At 42.5% G+C, this 17,833-nt stretch overlaps 1 protein-coding gene across 2 annotated transcripts in view; it reads right to left on the reverse strand.

The window, feature by feature from the left end:
• Positions 1-14,250, reverse strand: part of klhdc8b (kelch domain containing 8B) — a 103,201-nt gene extending 88,951 nt beyond the window's left edge. Inside the window, exons 1-2 of one of the 2 annotated variants that reach the window (XM_043707833.2) lie at positions 13,528-14,250; positions 2,205-2,373 (exon numbers count right to left, since the gene is read on the reverse strand). The gene's annotated coding sequence lies outside the window, so the exon portion shown is untranslated. The remainder of the gene's footprint in view (positions 1-2,204; positions 2,374-13,527) is intronic. The other variant, XM_043707832.2, reaches the window with a different exon arrangement.
• Between the last annotated feature and the right edge of the window lie 3,583 nt (positions 14,251-17,833).

Raw genomic sequence — 17,833 nt, forward strand, 5'->3', positions numbered from 1 at the left:
CTTACCCGCATTCTCCCCGTAGCCCTTAATTCCTTGTGACATCAAAATTTATCAATCTCTGCCTTGAAGACATTTAGCGTCCCGGCTTCCACTGCACTCTGTGGCAATGAATTCCACAGGCCCACCACTCTCCGGCTGAAGAAATGTCTCCGCATTTCTGTTCTGAATTTACCCCCTCTAATTCTAAGGCTGTGTCCACGGGTCCTAGTCTCCTCACCTAACAGAAACAATTTCCTAGTGTCCACCCTTTCCAAGCCATGTATTATTTTGTATGTCTCCATCAAATCCCCTCTCAGCCCTCTTCTTTCCAATGTGAACAGACCTACAGCCATGTAGGTGTGGACAAGATTTGGGGGCCTTAGAAGGTGAGTTAGTCACCCTTGCTTTTAGTACCAGCAGTGACCACCACATTTCCCAGGGTGCTGTTGAACAGCAACAAACTGCTTCCCTCACTTTGATAATTTATTTTGCAGCTAGTCCTGAAAAGCAGCCATGCTGAGCCTCAGCCTGAGGGCAAGACCCTCATGATCTCCATTAACTCCTGCTCAAAGTCAGCTTCAACATGACTGCTGATGAGATCCAATACCACTTCACCAACCTGTCTCTCAAACCCATCACTGCTTCTAAACTGGTTACCTGCTTGTCCAACATCCAATATTTGATTAACAAAAAAAAAAATCCAATAAAGGAATGCTCAAAGCATTGTCTTTGATCACCCAGCTCCTTAACTACTGATTTCATCCTTCTCCTTGGCAATAATCTGAGACTGGACCACATCATCCTCAATCTTGATGTAATTTTTAACCCAGAGGTGAGCTTCCAATAACATACCCATACTATCATCAAGTTTTATGACTTTGCCCCACCTAGGCTCATCGGCCCCTCAGAAGACAATGCCCTGATTAATTCTAAACCTGGTTACACAGATATTCTCCTACACAGATTTCCATCTTTCATAAAATTGATGCTCTCCAAACCTCAGCTGACCATATGTCCTAAATCGCACCAATTTTCATTTCCCATTATTCTTGCAATCACTGAACTACATGAGCTTCCAGTTAGGCAAGTCAATTTTTAAAATTCTTATTCTTGTTTTCAAATCCTCCCTGCTTCCACAAATCCTGATCTCCAAAATCTTTGGCAATTCTAACACCAGTGGCTCAGGTGATTGAAAACTTGCCTCTTGAATCAGAAGGTTGTGGATTCAAGATGTGAAGAAGGGCTTATGCCCGAAACGTCGATTCTCCTGTTCCCTAGATCCTGCCTGACCTGCTGCGCTTTTCCAGCAACACACTTTCAGATTCAAGATGTGCTCCAGGGAATACACCACTGCAGTACTGAGGGTGTGTTGCACATCCCTGTCTGTTCTCTCAGGTAAATATGAACTATCCCTTGGCACCAATTTGAAGAGCAGTCAGTATCCGAACCAACATTTAGTGTTAAATTTACAGCAGAAAACCAGGTTACTTTGTCATCATCAGATTATTGTCTGTGGGAGTTTGTTGTGTCAAAAGGCAATGCTCTGTTTTATTTTTGCAGCAGTGACCACATTTCAACGGCACTTCATTGATTGTAAAGGGCTTTGAAGTATCGTAAAGTTTTGAAGGATTCTATGTAAATGCAAGACTTTCTTTATTTTCCCCAAAACTCGGTAATCCTCTAATTCTGGCTTCTTACACAAATCACTCCACCATGACTGACTGAGGTCTTAAGTTCCCTTGCTAAACTTCACTGCCCCTCTCTCTCCGACTTTAAGGTATTCCTTAAAATCTATCTCTATGCCAAAGCTGTCGATCATTTAGCCTATAGGTAAAGGTAAAGTCACCATTTTTTCAGCAGACCAAATGGCTGCTTTCTTATTAAAAAGAGACAGTCATCTGTCCTATATATCTTCTGTGGTTCAGTGTGATTTATTTTGACAACGTTCCTATGAAGCACCTTTCAGCAACATATTATGTTAAAGGTCCTTTAAAAAGAAAGCTATTGCAGTTGGTGCTTTGGAATGGTTTCCAGCACTTGAGCAGGGAGATGCAGGTATCAGATCAGATAATCAGATAGGAAGAGGGAAGTTGGCTGGGTGCAAAGACTGTAATTCAGTCTGGGATAGCCAAACGCTTTCCTGAGCAGGCTGGCTTGGGGAATGGGTGTGAGGGCAATATGGCCTCTCCCCCTGACTCATAAAAAATGCCAGAAAAGTTACTTACTTTGGAAAACCAGCAGCTCCAGCCTTGGATAAGTGGCCAAGAATCACACAGGTCAGGACTCTTTGTCATATAATACTGAAGTTAATTTGTGATGCTGATGATATTATCAGACCTTGATTTTGATCCATGAAATGGTTCAGCAGTGGAACTATCAGCCACAGTCGTATTCCTGCAATTTAAAATGTAATGGGTAGAATGCGTCTATTTGAACAGGGCTGCTAAATCCTAAAACTGTAAACTTCTCTATTCTTTAGAGGGAGAGTTAAAACTAAGGTCATTAACTCTGTCCAGAGATGCTGCCTGACCTGTTAAGAATTTCCAACATTTTATGTTTGTACAATCAGAATCTTAGCACACAAAGACTTATTGCATTTGTGGCCATTTTTAAAGTTGTTCCAAATTTATTTTTACTTGATATGAATGAAGCCATTACTCGTGATGGACAGTGCAGGTAGAAGATTTTGTATAATGTAATGATTTATTCTCCCCATCTATTAATTCATCCACTCTGCTTACATCCTCAAGTGATGGAAAAGTAACAAATCACAGGCTGTAGTCACCCTGTACCAGAACAGCAGAAGATGCGTGAGAATGGTTAGTGGGATTCCTCTGTTTTTACTTCACTGAGGGGAAGCATCTGGTCCCTTGCAGAGCTAAGACTGGGTAGTTACTGTGCAGGAAACTGTAATTATGGATTGGTGTTCCACCACTCTACAATGATGGGTGGCACGGTGGCACAGTGGTTAGCACTGCTGCCTCACAGCGCCAGAGACCCGGGTTCAATTCCCGACTCAGGCGACTGACTGTGTGGAGTTTGCACATTCTCCCCGTGTCTGCGTGGGTTTCCTTCGGGTGCTCTGGTTTTCTCCCACACTCCAAAGATGTGCAGGTCAGGTGAATTGGCCATGCTAAATTGCCTGTAGTGTTAGGAAAGGGGTAAATGTAGGGTAATGGGTGGGTTGCGCTTCGGCGGGTCGGTGTGGACTTGTTGGGCTGAAGGGCCTGTTTCCACATTGTAAGTAATCTAATGAGTATGCCATTGTTTGTTATTCAAGTTTAATTCCAAAAACATCCAAACTGTAAAACTTCCTAACCTGAGACAAATGCAGCAGAACATCGTAGCATCTTGCAATATTCAGGTCCTTAACAACCATTGTTTAGGCAGCTCTGACATAAGGAAAGATGGATTCTGGATTAATGGTGCTGGAAAAGTGCAGCAGTTCAGGCAGCATCCCAGGAGCAGTAAAATCGACGTTTCGGGCAAAAGCCCTTCATCAGGAATATAGGCAGAGTGCCTGAAGGGTGGAGAGATAAATGAGAGGAGGGTGGGGGTGGGGAGAAAGTAGCATAGAGTACAATAGGTGAGTGGGGGAGGGGATGAAGGTGATAGGTCAGGGAGGAGGGCGGAGTGGATAGGTGGAAAAGAAGATAGGCAGGTAGGACAAGTCATGGGGACAGTGCTGAGCTGGAAGTTTGGAACTGGGGTGAGGTGGGGGGAAGGGGAAATGAGGAAACTGTTGAAGTCCACATTGATGCCCTGGGGTTGAAGTGTTCCGACAAAGATGAGGCGTTCTTCCTCCAGGCGTCGGGTGGTGAGGGAGCGGCAGTGAAGGAGGCCCAGGACCTCCATGTCCTCGGCAGAGTGGGAGGGGGAGTTGAAATGTTGGGCCACAGGGCGGTGTGGTTGATTGGTGCGGGTGTCCCAGAGATGTTCCCTAAAGTGCTCTGCTAGGAGGCATCCAGTCTCCCCAATGTAGAGGAGACCGCATCGGGAGCAATGGATACAATAAATGATATTGGTGAATGTGCAGGTAAAACTTTGATGGATGTGGAAGGTAGCTGTGGGAGTCGGTGGGTTTACAGCTAACTTGAATACACCTCTTCCCACCCTACCTCCTGCAAAAATGCCATCCCGTATTCCCAATTCCTGCGCCTCTGCCGTATCTGCTCCCAGAAGGACCAGTTCCACCACAGATGGCCTCCTTCTTTAGAAACCGCAATTTCCCTACCCACGTGGTTAAAGATGCCCTCCAACGCATCTCGTCCACATCCTGCACCTCCGCCCTCAGACCCCACCCCTCCAACCGTAACAAGGACAGAACACCCCAGTGCTCACCTTCCACCCTACCAACCTTCGCATAAACCAAATCATCTGCCGACATTTCCGCCACCTTCAAACGGACCCCAGGACCAGGGATATATTTCCCTCCCCACCCTTATCCGCCTTCCGCAAAGACCGTTCCCTCCATGACTACCTGGTCAGGTCCACGCCCCCCTACAACCCACCCTCCCGTCCTGGCACCTTCCATTGCCACCGCAGGAATTGCAAAACCTGTGCCCACACCTCCTCCCTCACCTCCATCCAAGGCCCTAAAGGAGCCTTCCACATCCATCAAAGTTTTACTTGCACATCCACCAATATCATTTATTGTATCCGTTGCTCCCGATGCGGTCTCCTCTACATTGGGGAGACTGGACGCCTCCTAACAGAGTGCTTTAGGGAACATCTCTGGGACACCCACACCAATCAATCACATCGCCCTGTGGCCCAACATTTCAACTCCCCCTCCCACTCTGCCGAGGACATGGAGGTCCTGGGCCTCCTTCACTGCCGCTCCCTCACCACCCGACGCCTAGTGGAAGAACGCCTCATCTTCCGCCTCGGAACACTTCAACCCCAGGGCATCAATGTGGACTTCAACAGTTTCCTCCTTTCCCCTTCCCCCACCTCACTCCAGTTCCAAACTTCCAGCTCAGCACTGTCCCCATGACTTGTCCTACCTGCCTATCTTCCTATCCACCTATCCACTCCAACCTTCCCCCTGACCTATCAGCATCATCCCCTCCCCCACTCACCTATTGTACTCTGTGCTACTTTCTCCCCACCCCTCATTTATCTCTCCACCCTTCAGGCACTCTGCCTATATTCCTGATGAAGGGCTTTTGCCCAAAACGTCGATTTTACTGCTCCTGGGATGCTGCCTGAACTGCTGTGCTTTTCCAGCACCACTAATCCAGAATCTGGTTTCCAGCATCTGCAGTCACTGTTCTGACCTATAAGGAAAGATGGATCCATGATGTCAGTATGACATTGTCAGACTCATGGTTTTTCTGGCATATGAGAGCTCCCACTGTTGCCCCTTTAATAATTAGTCTAACATTTGGTACCCGCTGAATCAGAGAGCAGCCCACATTCTTTCTGTAAAGTGCCATTGTACAAATATGGCTATCTGTTTATTATTTTGCTTTCAGGAGTGTTCTGTATTTTATAACACATAGAAAGGATTCATTGATTTGGGGTACAATATAAATTGTTCTCCTATCTGAAAGAACATTGTTTTAGCTTGACCTGAATTTAAATTACCTCAACTCTCAAAGGCTGTACCTTCTTATGAACAAGCGACTTTTCATTACAAAGCAATTGGACCTGCCTCAAATAATTTATAAGAGGGTTTTCCCTTAACTACAAATACTGAATGCAAAGACATCCTTTTCTAATCTACACTAAATCAGAAATGTTTAATCATTGAGGAGCAAGCTTCATAATTAAGCCACTTATCATTTTCAAACCAAAGTGGAGCCACTCATATTTCCCAACTATTTAATTGTCTCATTACTTATTCATGACTCCAAACTAATTTTGCATTTAATGAAGTGTTTGGTTATTTTTATTGATTTAGGTCTGGACTTTACAAACGGCGGTAACGTTGTTATCTATGTTCCGATGAATTTACCCTGAATATTAAACATTAAACAAAACTCTCAAGGGCGAGAAAGAAGAATGATATGCCCATGCCCAATCTTCTCTTTTCTGAGGAGAAAATAAAATTATCACTGTCCATGTGTTATCAAATGATTACTCTTAGAAAAGTAATCCTCTATGCGCACTCTCATTGCTGTTTTTGTATTATCGAAAAGAGTTCACAGAGCTTCTGAGGAACTTAGGTAAAGTCATTATCAATGTTAGCATTCCACTGGCCTTGTGCTTCTGGACTAGGTATTTCCTTCCTAACTAGCCTAACTTTGGATGTTTTGTTGGAATAATACTACCTAAAGAAAATAGATTCAAATAGAGAGATTGTCTGCAGGGCAAGAAAAAATCCTAGATGAATTATCCTCTGCCTGCCAACAGTAAATGATTACTGTGATCAATATTGAATCCTGGTTGAGTTATCACATTTCCATCCTAGTTACAGTGTTTTTTTTTTGCTCTTTCACAAAGGAACTGATAATGTAATTAGAATTAAGGTTCTGCTCAAAACCTAAAGACAAGCACCCTGCAAAGAAAACCCTCTGAAAATTTCAACTCAAAGAGGCTAATCAGAAGTCATTGTCACATCCTGTAGAGTCACAGTCTTTACAATGACACAATATTACATGCCCAAACAGGTACCCAAATAAATAGGTCCAGTATTTATATAAACTCTACTAATGGAATAACACAGTGCATGGCATTGAACAAGTGTACAATGAGTCAAAGACTGACGCTAAGCCAAAGGTGAAGGCAATAATGGTCAATGGGTTAGACTGTAAGAGTACCTTAGAAGAGAAATCAGAAGTGGAGGGGCACAGCAGTCTTTTAAAGAAGGAATTCCAAACCTTGGGACTTAGACCACTGAAAGCCAATAGCAGGCTGATGGAATACGGGATTTACACTGGCCTAGAGTTAGAAGAATTAGTGCTCTTAGAGAGTTGTGAGGTTGAGAAGTTCATAGATGTAAGGAGGAGCAAAAAAAATGGAACGATTTGACTACACAGATGGGAACTTAATAACTGAGATATTGTTGGATTGTGAGCTAATCCAGGTCAGCAAGCTAAGGGGTATTGGAAGATGGAACTTTGTACCAATTAGTAAATAGGGAGCAGAGCTTTAGATGAGCTCTTGTTTAAAGAGGATGAAAGGTAGAAGATTGTAAAGGTCAGCATTGCATTAGATCATTTTAGAAGCAGCAGAAGTTGCAGCAACAGAGAAGCTGAGGCAGGGACAAAGATGGATAATGCTATATAGATGGAAGCTGTTTGTAATGGAGATGATATGGAATTAAATTTCAAATTAAATTGCATGTTGAGGTTATGACGATCTGATTCAGTCTGACAGCAGTCAGGGAGGGGGAGGTGGGTAGAATCATTGCCAACTGAACAGAGGGAGCTGAAGATGCCTTAGGGCGTCTCAATCTTAAATTAGAAGAAATTGCAACTCATCCCAAACTAGATACCAAGAAAGCTATGTAATGTTGCTATCTGGTAGAACTCAGTGTCATTGTACACATGTGAAATGTAACAACATGTCTTCAAAGATGTTGCCAAGGGGCTGCACATAGATGAGAAATAGAAAAGAAGTCAAGGATGAATCTTTGATGGAATTCTAGCAGAGTGAGAAGAGAAGATATTGCAGACAATCTTCTGGCTGTCATGATTAAATAAGAATGCCACTTCACTCAGCTAGATCATATATGACCGACACTGAAGGAGTATGATATGGTCAGTTGTATCAAAACTTGCTGATCAGCAGACCACTAACACATTCACATTCAGAGAGGATGTCACTGACGATGTTGTATAAGAATTTCTGTGAAATTACAATCCCCATATATTCCAAATTTGAAATTACAAGAAAAATGGGTGCAAGTTTAGAAAATAACAACACATTCAAGGATATTGGAGGTGACAGGAAGGACAAAGGGATTACAGATGGAATTTTAAAGAGGCGAGGTACCAAAGGAAAATCTTGAAATGTAGGGGAATATATCTGAAGACAGAGAACTGACCTGAAGATTGAGATCTGTTCAATGAGTCAGTGTTCATTTCAAAATAAAGTGTAACAGATCTGTATCCATTAAACAGTCAAGATATGGAGTTTTAAAAATGTAGAAAATCATTGAGTGTATAGTATAATGGCTCGGGGAATATAGCTGAAGAGAGAGAACTGACCTGAAGATAGAAATCTGTTTCCAATAGCAGTTTACACGGGAGTGAGGGAAGGAAATTGTGTGATCAGCAGTTAAGTGGGATACAAACATATATTACATTCTCACATCCTGATGACCAAATTCAAACTCATCTCCAACAGTGACATGAAAAGCTAAACTGACCTTCAGCATGAACGTCATTGTCTTCATTCAAAAATGTTATATATACATTTATATTTAAGCAGGGACAAAAGCCAAATAATTCAATAATAGGATTTGTTGTGATTTATGTTGCATTTGTAATCAAAACAGTGAGTGCAATTTCTTTACTGATTCTCCTCACAGGATGTGATAACTTCATCCCAGTTATGCATCTACTCATAGTTTCTGATCAGGTATCAGCCCCACACCTAACCCTCATCCTTTACTGAGGAAACTCCTCACACTAATCATACATCCTAACACCTTGTAAAGCGTTTCTCACACACCAAAATAAGCCAAAATTGAAATTGACAGTGCAAGTCAGCCTAAAAACAATTCAACCAGATTTCAATTACAAAAAAACAATATGCACAGTGGTAGTGTTCCTACACCTAGACTGGTCCCACCTCTCCAGTGATGTATAATAAGATCTTTGAACAGGTTGATTTGGACAAAAAGCATCTTCAATAGCTCCCCTGGTACAGCTGTAGTGGAGTAGCTACTGGTCTAGGCCCTCCTGTGGCACAGTAGTAGTGTTCCTACCCCAGACCAGGAGGCCTGGGTTCAAGTCTCACTTGTTCCAGAAATGTGTAATTATATATCTGAACTGATTGATTAGAAAATAATAATAGAATGTCTTGTTTCATGTTTCCTACCAAATTCTTATACTTCAAATACAAATTCCTCCATCTAACTAACTCCATGCTCCAAACTCATAATGCAACAAGCATTAGAAAACATCTCCTGCCCTATAATGTGTTTTGAAAAGGTACACCACGACCCATAAGTGGACAACAAAACAGTTTTCCTTTATAGACAATTATGGTCTCAGTGATTTCTCTTGGAAATGCCATAATAATCAAATGTAAATAAGCCATTATGGTATACGCTCAATGATTTTCTGCATTTTTAAAACTCCATATCTTGACTGTTTGATGGATATAGTTCTGTTATGCTTTACTTTGAAATGAACCCTGACTCATTGAACTATAAAAACCAAAAAAGTGCATTTGTTTTTGTAGGACTAAAGTAATAATCAAAGTTCTTGTAATCACAAAAGAGAATCAAAATGATGATAGTGGAAATGTTCTTTGCACTGTAATGCATAATCTTAAAGCAAAGAATCTTCCTTGAAAATATAACTCAAGGAATAATCAGCTCCCATAATCTCTGAAGTTAGCTGCTTATTTAGCACTTAGAGTCATAGAGTCATAGAGATGTACAGCATGGAAACAGACCCTTCGGTCCAACTTGTCCATGCCGACCAGATATCCCAACCCAATCTAGTCCCATCTGCCAGCACCTGGCCCTTATCCTTCCAAACCCTTCCTATTCATATACTCATCCAGATGCCTTTTAAGTGTTGCAATTGTACCAGCCTCCACCACTTCCTCTGGCAGCTCATTCCATAGACATACCAACCTCTGCATGAAAACGTTGCCCCTTAGGTCTCTTTTGTATCTTTCCCCTCTCACCTTAAACGTATACCCTCTAGTTCTGGACTCCCCCACCCCAGGGAAAAGACTTTCTCTATTTATCAAACTCATGACCCTCATGATTTTGTAACCTCTATAAGCAGCATGGGCAGCATGGTGGCACAGTGGTTAGCACTCCTGCCTCACAGCGCCTGAGACCCAGGTTCACCTCAGGCAACTGTCTGTGTGGAGTTTGAACATTTTCCCAGTGTCTGTACAGGTTTCCTCCCACAGTCCTAAATTGCCTGTAGTGTTAGGTGAAGGGGTAAATAAATGGGTCTGGGTGGGTTGCTCTTCGGAGGGTTGGTGTGGACCCAAAGGGCCTGTTTCCACACTGTAATTAATCTAATCTAAGGTCGCCTCCGATGCTCCAAGGAAAACAGCCCCAGCCTCTCCCTATAGCTCAAATCTTCTAACCCTGGCAACATCCTTGTAAATCTTTTCTGAACCATTTCAAGTTTCACAACATCTTTCCGATAGGAAGGATTTCAACATTCATAAAAAATAAGATATAGTTAAATAGAGGTCTAACTCAATAATAGGCAACAGGGCAAGAGTTGTTTCTATATCAACAGAAATGTCAGAATGGAGAGAATATACTATCCCCTCATCTTTCTTTTTGGTTCACAAATGTAAAGTCATTCTCACATATATGGTGAGATGGCATACAGGGTGGCATGGTGGCTCAGTGGCTATCACTGCTTTGTCACAGTGCCAGAGACCTGGGTTCAATTCCACCCTCAGGCAACTGTCTGTGTGGAGTTTGCACAATCTCCCTGGGTCTGTGTGGGATTCCTCTGGATGCTCCAGTTTCCTCCTACAATCCAAAGGTGTGCAGATGAGGTGAATTGGGCATGCTAAATTGACCACAGTGTCGAGGAGTATGCAGACTAGGATTAGCTACGGAAAATGCAGGGATAAGGTGGTTTGGGTGATAAGCTCTTCAGTATGAGGCCAATGGGCTGAATGATCTGCTTCTACTCTGTAGGGATTCTATGATTCTACAAGTAGCAAATTAACATAATCACACGAGTACAAATTCATCCCTTGACCATTGCATCACAAGCTTGCAAACTAATCCCCAAAAATATAGTTTCATGATCTACACCTCAAAACAAACTGTAACATATTAATGACAAAACCTACAGACATCAGATACCAATCCTAAACATGTATATATATTGGTCTACTTACTATAAATTGTATTACACCTATATTAACAACAGAAAATTGCAGTATAAGGACATTAACAACATTTTCTCAGCTTTGGTCTCTAAATATAAACCAATACACTAATCAAAAGGTACAAACACAAATGTAAATTCATAACTAAATCCAAAAAATCAATTTTGTATTTTAGTTTTAAATATAAGTCCATGATAGTCATAGTTGGATTATATCCCTTGCAATTCCAAACAACTTAATTAGATGCTTACTTCTCGAAGTCTGAAAATGAAGCTAACTCAGACCCTCAAATTACATTAAATATCCTGAAGTAATGCAGAGTAATATTTTTACAAGTTAGGTCTTCATGTAATGAAGTTTTGGCAAACCGTGGCCTGGATTTTATTATATTAGTGATGCAAACCTTATTGTCCACATATGCATAATTAAAAACAAATCCAGAAGCTGCTGTCAGAGATACCGTGCTCCTCTCAATACTGCATTACTACAGTGCTTGCAGATAGACTTGGCAATGAAATCATTGCAATGGTGTGAATTTAAGATAATTACCCAACAGACTTACACTAAAACAGCTGAAAGAAGTTAGTACATATAGGACTAATTGAATTTCTTCTGGTGTGATAAATGATCAGTATTGCTAAACAAACTTGATACCTGGTAAAAACAAGTTTACAAGTATGGAGCAGTATTGGTGGCATAGTGGCTCAGTGATTAGCACTGCTGCCTCACAGACCTCGGAATCAGGGATCTAGGTTTTATTCTAGCCTTGGCTGACTGCAGTTTGTACATTTTCCCCATTTCTGCTGGGTGCTCTGATTTCAGTGATGTGTAAGGTTAGGTGGACTTACCATGCTAACTAATCCTGTAGTGTCTAAGGACGTGCAGGTTGGATGGGTTAGCCATGGCAAATGTAAGACTATGGGTCTGAGTAGGGTACTTTCAGAGGGTTGGTGCAGGCCTGGTAGGCTGAATGGACACTTTCTGTACAGTAGGGATTCTATGATTCCCTCAGAAGAAAGTAATATTGCATATTTTAAAAATGTTCTCTTGCTCTTTGTATCATTTATCTTATTCTTAATTCTTTCTGCAAATAGTTCATAAGATATAGGAGCAATATTAGGCCATTCAGCCCATCGAGTCTGCTCCACCATTCGATCATGGCTGATATGCTCCTCACCCCCATTTTTCTGCCTTCTCTCCATGTCCCTTCAACCTATTACCAATTAAAAATCTGTCGAAGTCCTCTTTAAATATACTCACTGTCCCAGCACCAAAGCACTTTGCGATAGCAAATTCCACAGATTCACAACCCTTTGGGAGAAGTAGTTTCTCCCCAACTCTGTTTTAAATTTGCTACCCCTTATCCTAAACCTATGACCCCTCCTCCTAGAATTCCCCACAAGAGGAAGCATCTGCTCCATGTCTATTTTATCCACACCTTTTATGATCTTGAATACCTCAATTTGATCTCCCCTTATTCTTCTAAATTCCAGAGAGAATAGGCCTAAACTGTTCAACATCTTTTCATAGGACAACCCCTTATCTCTGCGATCAATCTAGTGAACCTCCTCTGAAATGCCACATTTAAAAGAAAATATTTCCTGCACATGATTTAAAGGTAATCTTGAGATTCTGTTTGTTAATTCCTAGTTTAGGCTGGCACATGCAGCGAGGAAACAATTTGATTGATTGAAGATCCACAGTTCACAGGCACCGCAGATCCTCTTGATATGGACTGCACTGAAACAGGCGGCAGATGAGTTGAAATGCCACTGATAAGCTCACGTAAACTGTGTAAGAGGTGAACAATGAAAACCTTTCCTTAGCTACTGATAGAAAACTCCAGGCCCTTGTTGAAATGGGAAAGATCTGCATCATGTTCATCACCTTGATGTCTCCCACAAGACCCTTCAATGTTTGGGGCATGGTCTACTTTGCTTATGTAGAAACAGTATAATTTTTTTCCAATTTTTTTAAAGTAAAACACTAACCTATAACACAGAAAATTCATATAAATTCAACACCCTAATCAAGTCTCTCTCCACTGCCATTTCCACCCATTATTTATTGCTGATTTATTCACAGACTGACCAACAGCATTGTGGTTGACTCTCAACTGCCTGTTGAGCGATGCCTACTGGTCCAGCAAGCAACACCCAGGCCTGGAAACAAATAAGGGTCAAAGAGCGTGGTGCTGGAAAAGCACAGCCGGTCAGGCAGCATCCGAGGAGCAGGAGAGTCGACGTTTCGACCATAAGATCTTCATCAGGAATATCTTGAAACGTCGATTGTCCTGCTCCTCGGATGCTGCCTGACCGGCTGTGTTTTTCCAGCACCACACGTTTTGACTTTGATCTCCAGCATCTGCAGAGCTCAATCTCTCCTGGGAATGAATAAAAAAAACAAGTTCCACAACACTCGCCCTAAACCTGTTGCCTGTTTGAATAATTTCAGAGATCCTGATAAACTAGAGGGGGAAATACAACACCTTACAAGTTGCCGTGAGTACACCGGAAAGTTCCCAAAGCTGTGTCTAGCAGATAGTGACTCTACCTGGATGCAGCGTCCGCACATGGACTGCGCTGTACTGGCTTCCTCTCCTTGCTCCGATCCACACAATTCCCTGGGTTTTGTCAGTGTCCCAGACTTCTTCCCGATTCCGGGGGATCGCCACTGAGCCGGCGGCTTTCACCCGTTCCCCTCCGGGAACTATCAGCGGAGTGCCATGCCTAGCTCTGAAAGGCAGCAGTTTGGTAGCGAGTTCTGGACCGATGCTCGGGCAGAGTCAGGCTGCTGCCTGAGAGCTGGATTCGCCCCATTCCCTGTGGCTGCTCTCCGGTTCGGCCAGCCCCTCCGCCAGGATTTGTTCCCAGCTCGGAGACCACGTCGGGCGCCTCTGCTGATGTGTTTTTTTTTATCTCTCTCTCTTTCCTTGCTGTTGATAGCTTTCTTTGCTTTTGATCTCTCCCTCTCTCCTGATTTCTCCCTCTGCTGTTAATTTCTTTCAGTCTCTGATGCTATTGATATCTTTCTTTCTCTTGCTGTTAATTTATTTCTCTCTCTGTTCTTGCTAATGTCTTTCACTCTCTCTCTCTCTGGCTGTTGATTTCTCTCCCTATGTTGGGTTCTCTTGCTCCGCTGATATTTTCTCTCTCCTTGCTGCGCTTTTGCTAATGTTTTCCCGCAGCTCGCAGCGACGAGTCTTGGTGCATGTGTTTGTTTGTACTTTCTGCTGGATTTCTGATTTCTCGCCGAACTCTATCGCCCTTTAACCCTGTCGACGGGTTGCTGTTGTTTCCCATCTTCTTTCACCATGTGTCCTGTACCTCTCAATGTTCATGTTTCGCAAGCCTCGCTCTCTCGTCGAGGAATCGATCTGAGGCGGGGGGGGGGGGGGGGGGTAAAAAAAATCTTAAAATAAATCAAAATTGCGACAACCCCAGATTAACCCTTTGAGACTCACAGCCTTCTCCTGCCGGGGGGGAGTTTTCGCCAATTATCCACGGTGTTCACCTCCAGGCAGCTGAATACAAGCTCAATTATTCCGCCCTGGGATCAGAAAAGCCCACTAACTTTTCCCGCCTTGGAGGAAATAATGATCATAACACCAAGAATGGTGCCTCATTGTAAACACGGCCATTCGCCCTCTTTAACTTTCTCCGACTAGTTAACAACGAGTTTATTTTACATTCGGTTGACCAACATCTCCTCTTGTCTTCCCCTTTGTTCAAGTGAAAATGCTGGAAAACACTCCGCACTGTCTGTCAAGAAAAATAAGAGTTTCAGGATCAACCACTTTTCATTATAACTGGAGGATATCAGGTCAGAATTGGTCTTGGGGCTGAGTTGCCATGTGCCCTCCTAGATTCAACTTTTCTCTTCATCCCCAAGCTGTAAAAGTTGCTAAAAGGGTGGACTGGTCACAAGGTAAGAGGCCATCTGGGTCTCTGGTAACAACAGGATCAAACAGTCTGAAGGAACATAGGGAGGTAGGCAGCTCCTGTTCCACATTGATGTTCTTACAAAGGTGAAAGTGGGTACTACAGATGCTGAGGACATGCAGGTCCTGGGTCTTCTCCATCGCCACTCCCTTACCACCCAACGCCTGGAGGAAGAACACCTCATCTTCCGCCTTGGAACCCTCCAACCCCATGGCATCAATGTGGACTTCTCCAGTTTCCTCATTTTCCCTCACCCCACCTTACCCCAGTTTCAACCTTCCAGCTCAGCACGGTCCTCATGATCTGTCCAACCTGTCCATCTTTCTTCCTACCTATCTGCTCCTATCACCTTTACCCCCACCTCCATCCACCTATTGCACTCTCCCCAGCCCCACCCTCCTCCTATTTATCTCTCCACCCCCCCGAGGCTTCCAGTCTCATTCCTGATTAAGGGCTTTTGCCCAAAATGTCGATTTTTCCTGCTCCTTGGATGCTGCCTGACCTGCTGTACTTTTCCAACACTACTCTAATCTCTGATGTTCCTACAAAATCCAATTTAAAGGATCAAGAAAGAAACAGCAAAGAGAGAAAAGGAAATTGGATGAATTAGAATCCGATTAGGAACAAGTAGAGATTTAAGGAGAAAAAACAGGAGACAAAAATCAACATCAACAAAGAAAAAAGTTAATTTAAAATCAAAAAAACTCAAGATCTAACAATCCACCCACTAGAAGAACAAGATTTTACAACTTCAAATTGTCTTATTGTTTCCTGAAGTTTGGGTGTCACTGACAGGGTCAATATTTGGTTGCCTATCCCAAACTGCCCTCAGGTGGTGGTGGTAATTGGGATTTTAAATCACTGCAGGCCATCTGGTGCAATACAACCAGTGCAGTACTGTTAGGAAGAGAGTTCCAGGAGTCTGACCCACTGACACCAAAGGAACAGTGAAGTACTTCCAAGTCAGGATAATGTGTGGCTTGGAGGTGAACTTGCAGGTGGTGTTGGTGATCCCATGCATCTGCTGCTGTTGCCCTTTTGGGTAGAGGCCCGGATTTCGAAAGTACTGTCAAAGAAGTCTTAGTGAGTTGCTGCAGTGCATCTTGCATATATTACACACTGCATTAGTGGTGAACGCTTTTACATTAAAAATGCTGTTTGCAACAAATTTGTCTCCAAAGTTTGGAAGCTATGATTATTTGTATTAAATGGCAGAATGTAATATAAGTGCTTGGAAGATTTTTAGCATTTCTCTTATAATTTTTCACAAATGACTAACTGTGCATGGAAGATCCCTTTAGCTGAGATGTCCTGGCCACAACATCTGGCTGTTTGGGAGAATTTATTGCCTACCTCTGACTTTACGATGGAGAGAGAGTCATTGATGAAGCAGCTGAAAATGGTATAACTCTGAGCAGTAAAGACTACCTTTTCTGAAACAAAGATAGAAATTGCTGGAAAAGCTGAACAGATCTGGCAGCATCTATATAGAGAGAAATCAGAGTGAACATTTCGGGTGAAGTGACCCTTCCTCAGAACTACCCTTTCTGAGCTGGAGATGTTCAGTGTCATTGCAGGAACTGTTAAATATTAGCTTTGCTTTGATTAGATATATTTCAGGAGCAATTAATATGGATATACAGCAACTTCTTGAATCTCATTAATAAGCATCTCATTAATATGCATATACAACAATCTTTGGAATCTCACTGGGAGGATGAGGGTGAACTGCCAATTTTGCGAGGCTAACGGCAGAGTGACAATTTAATTCTCAATTCACAGGGTCTCTTCTTCTCCACAAGTTGCTACATGCTTTTACATTAATAATGCTGTTTGCCTCAAATTTGTCCCCAGAAGCTGTGATTATTAGAAAGCCACTATTTTTATTAAATGGCAGAATGTAATATGAGTGCTCAAAGATTTTTAGCATCTCTTTTATCATTGTACACATGTACTTCAGCTCAGATGTCCTTACCAATGTTTATCCTTGAATCAACATCACAAAACAGAATATCTAGCTGTTTGGGAGAGTTTGTTGCATGCAAACGTACTGAGGCATTTCCTACAATAATAAAGTGACTACGCTTCCAAAATTCTTCAGTGGTTGTAAAGTGCTTGGAGATGTCAAATGATCACAATAAGATGTTCTACAAATGTGTGTCTTCCTTTCTTTCACTCCAGTCTCAAGTCTGTCTACTGACCACATGTTCACTTACTCAAATGTCCCCAGAATGGTGACCACAATGTACAATGTGGGTGTAATGAAATTATTTAACTCATTTAATGACCATAAGACAAAACTGAAAGGTTGTATGCCAATAACTTAGCTATATCAAATATATTCCCATCAGTCTTAATATGTTCAAGAAAGGACTTCAAAAAATACCAAGATCCGGGATATGCATAGCTATAATTTTCAGACTGGAGGCCTGTGACCAGTGGAGTCCCACAAGGATCGGTGCTGGGTCCTCTACTTTTTGTCATTTACATAAATGATTTGGATCTGAACGTAAGAGGTACAGTTAGTAAGTTTGCAGATGACACCAAAATTGGAGGTGTAGTGGACAGCAAAGAAGTTTACCTCAGTCTGAGCTGAAAAATGTGTTGCTGGAAAAGCGCAGCAGGTCAGGCAGCATCAAAGGAGCAGGAGAATTGACATTTCGGGCATAAGCCCTTCTTCAGGATTCGTGCTCCTTTGATGCTGCCTGACCTGCTGCACTTTTCCAGCAACATATTTTTCAGCTCTGATCTCCAGCATCTGCAGTCCTCACTTTCTCCCAGGACTTATACACTTAATGGTAAGGTCCTAGGGAGTGTTACGGATCAAAGAGACCTTGGAGTGCAGGTTCATAGCTCCTTGAAAGTGGAGTCGCAGGTGGATAGGATAGTGAAGAAGGTGTTTGGTATGCTTTCTTTTA

Source organism: Chiloscyllium plagiosum, unplaced genomic scaffold (genome assembly GCF_037043375.1).
Source record: "Chiloscyllium plagiosum isolate Xiang-an unplaced genomic scaffold, Cpla_swu_hap1 HiC_scaffold_14, whole genome shotgun sequence".
Classification (NCBI taxonomy): domain Eukaryota; kingdom Metazoa; phylum Chordata; class Chondrichthyes; order Orectolobiformes; family Hemiscylliidae; genus Chiloscyllium; species Chiloscyllium plagiosum.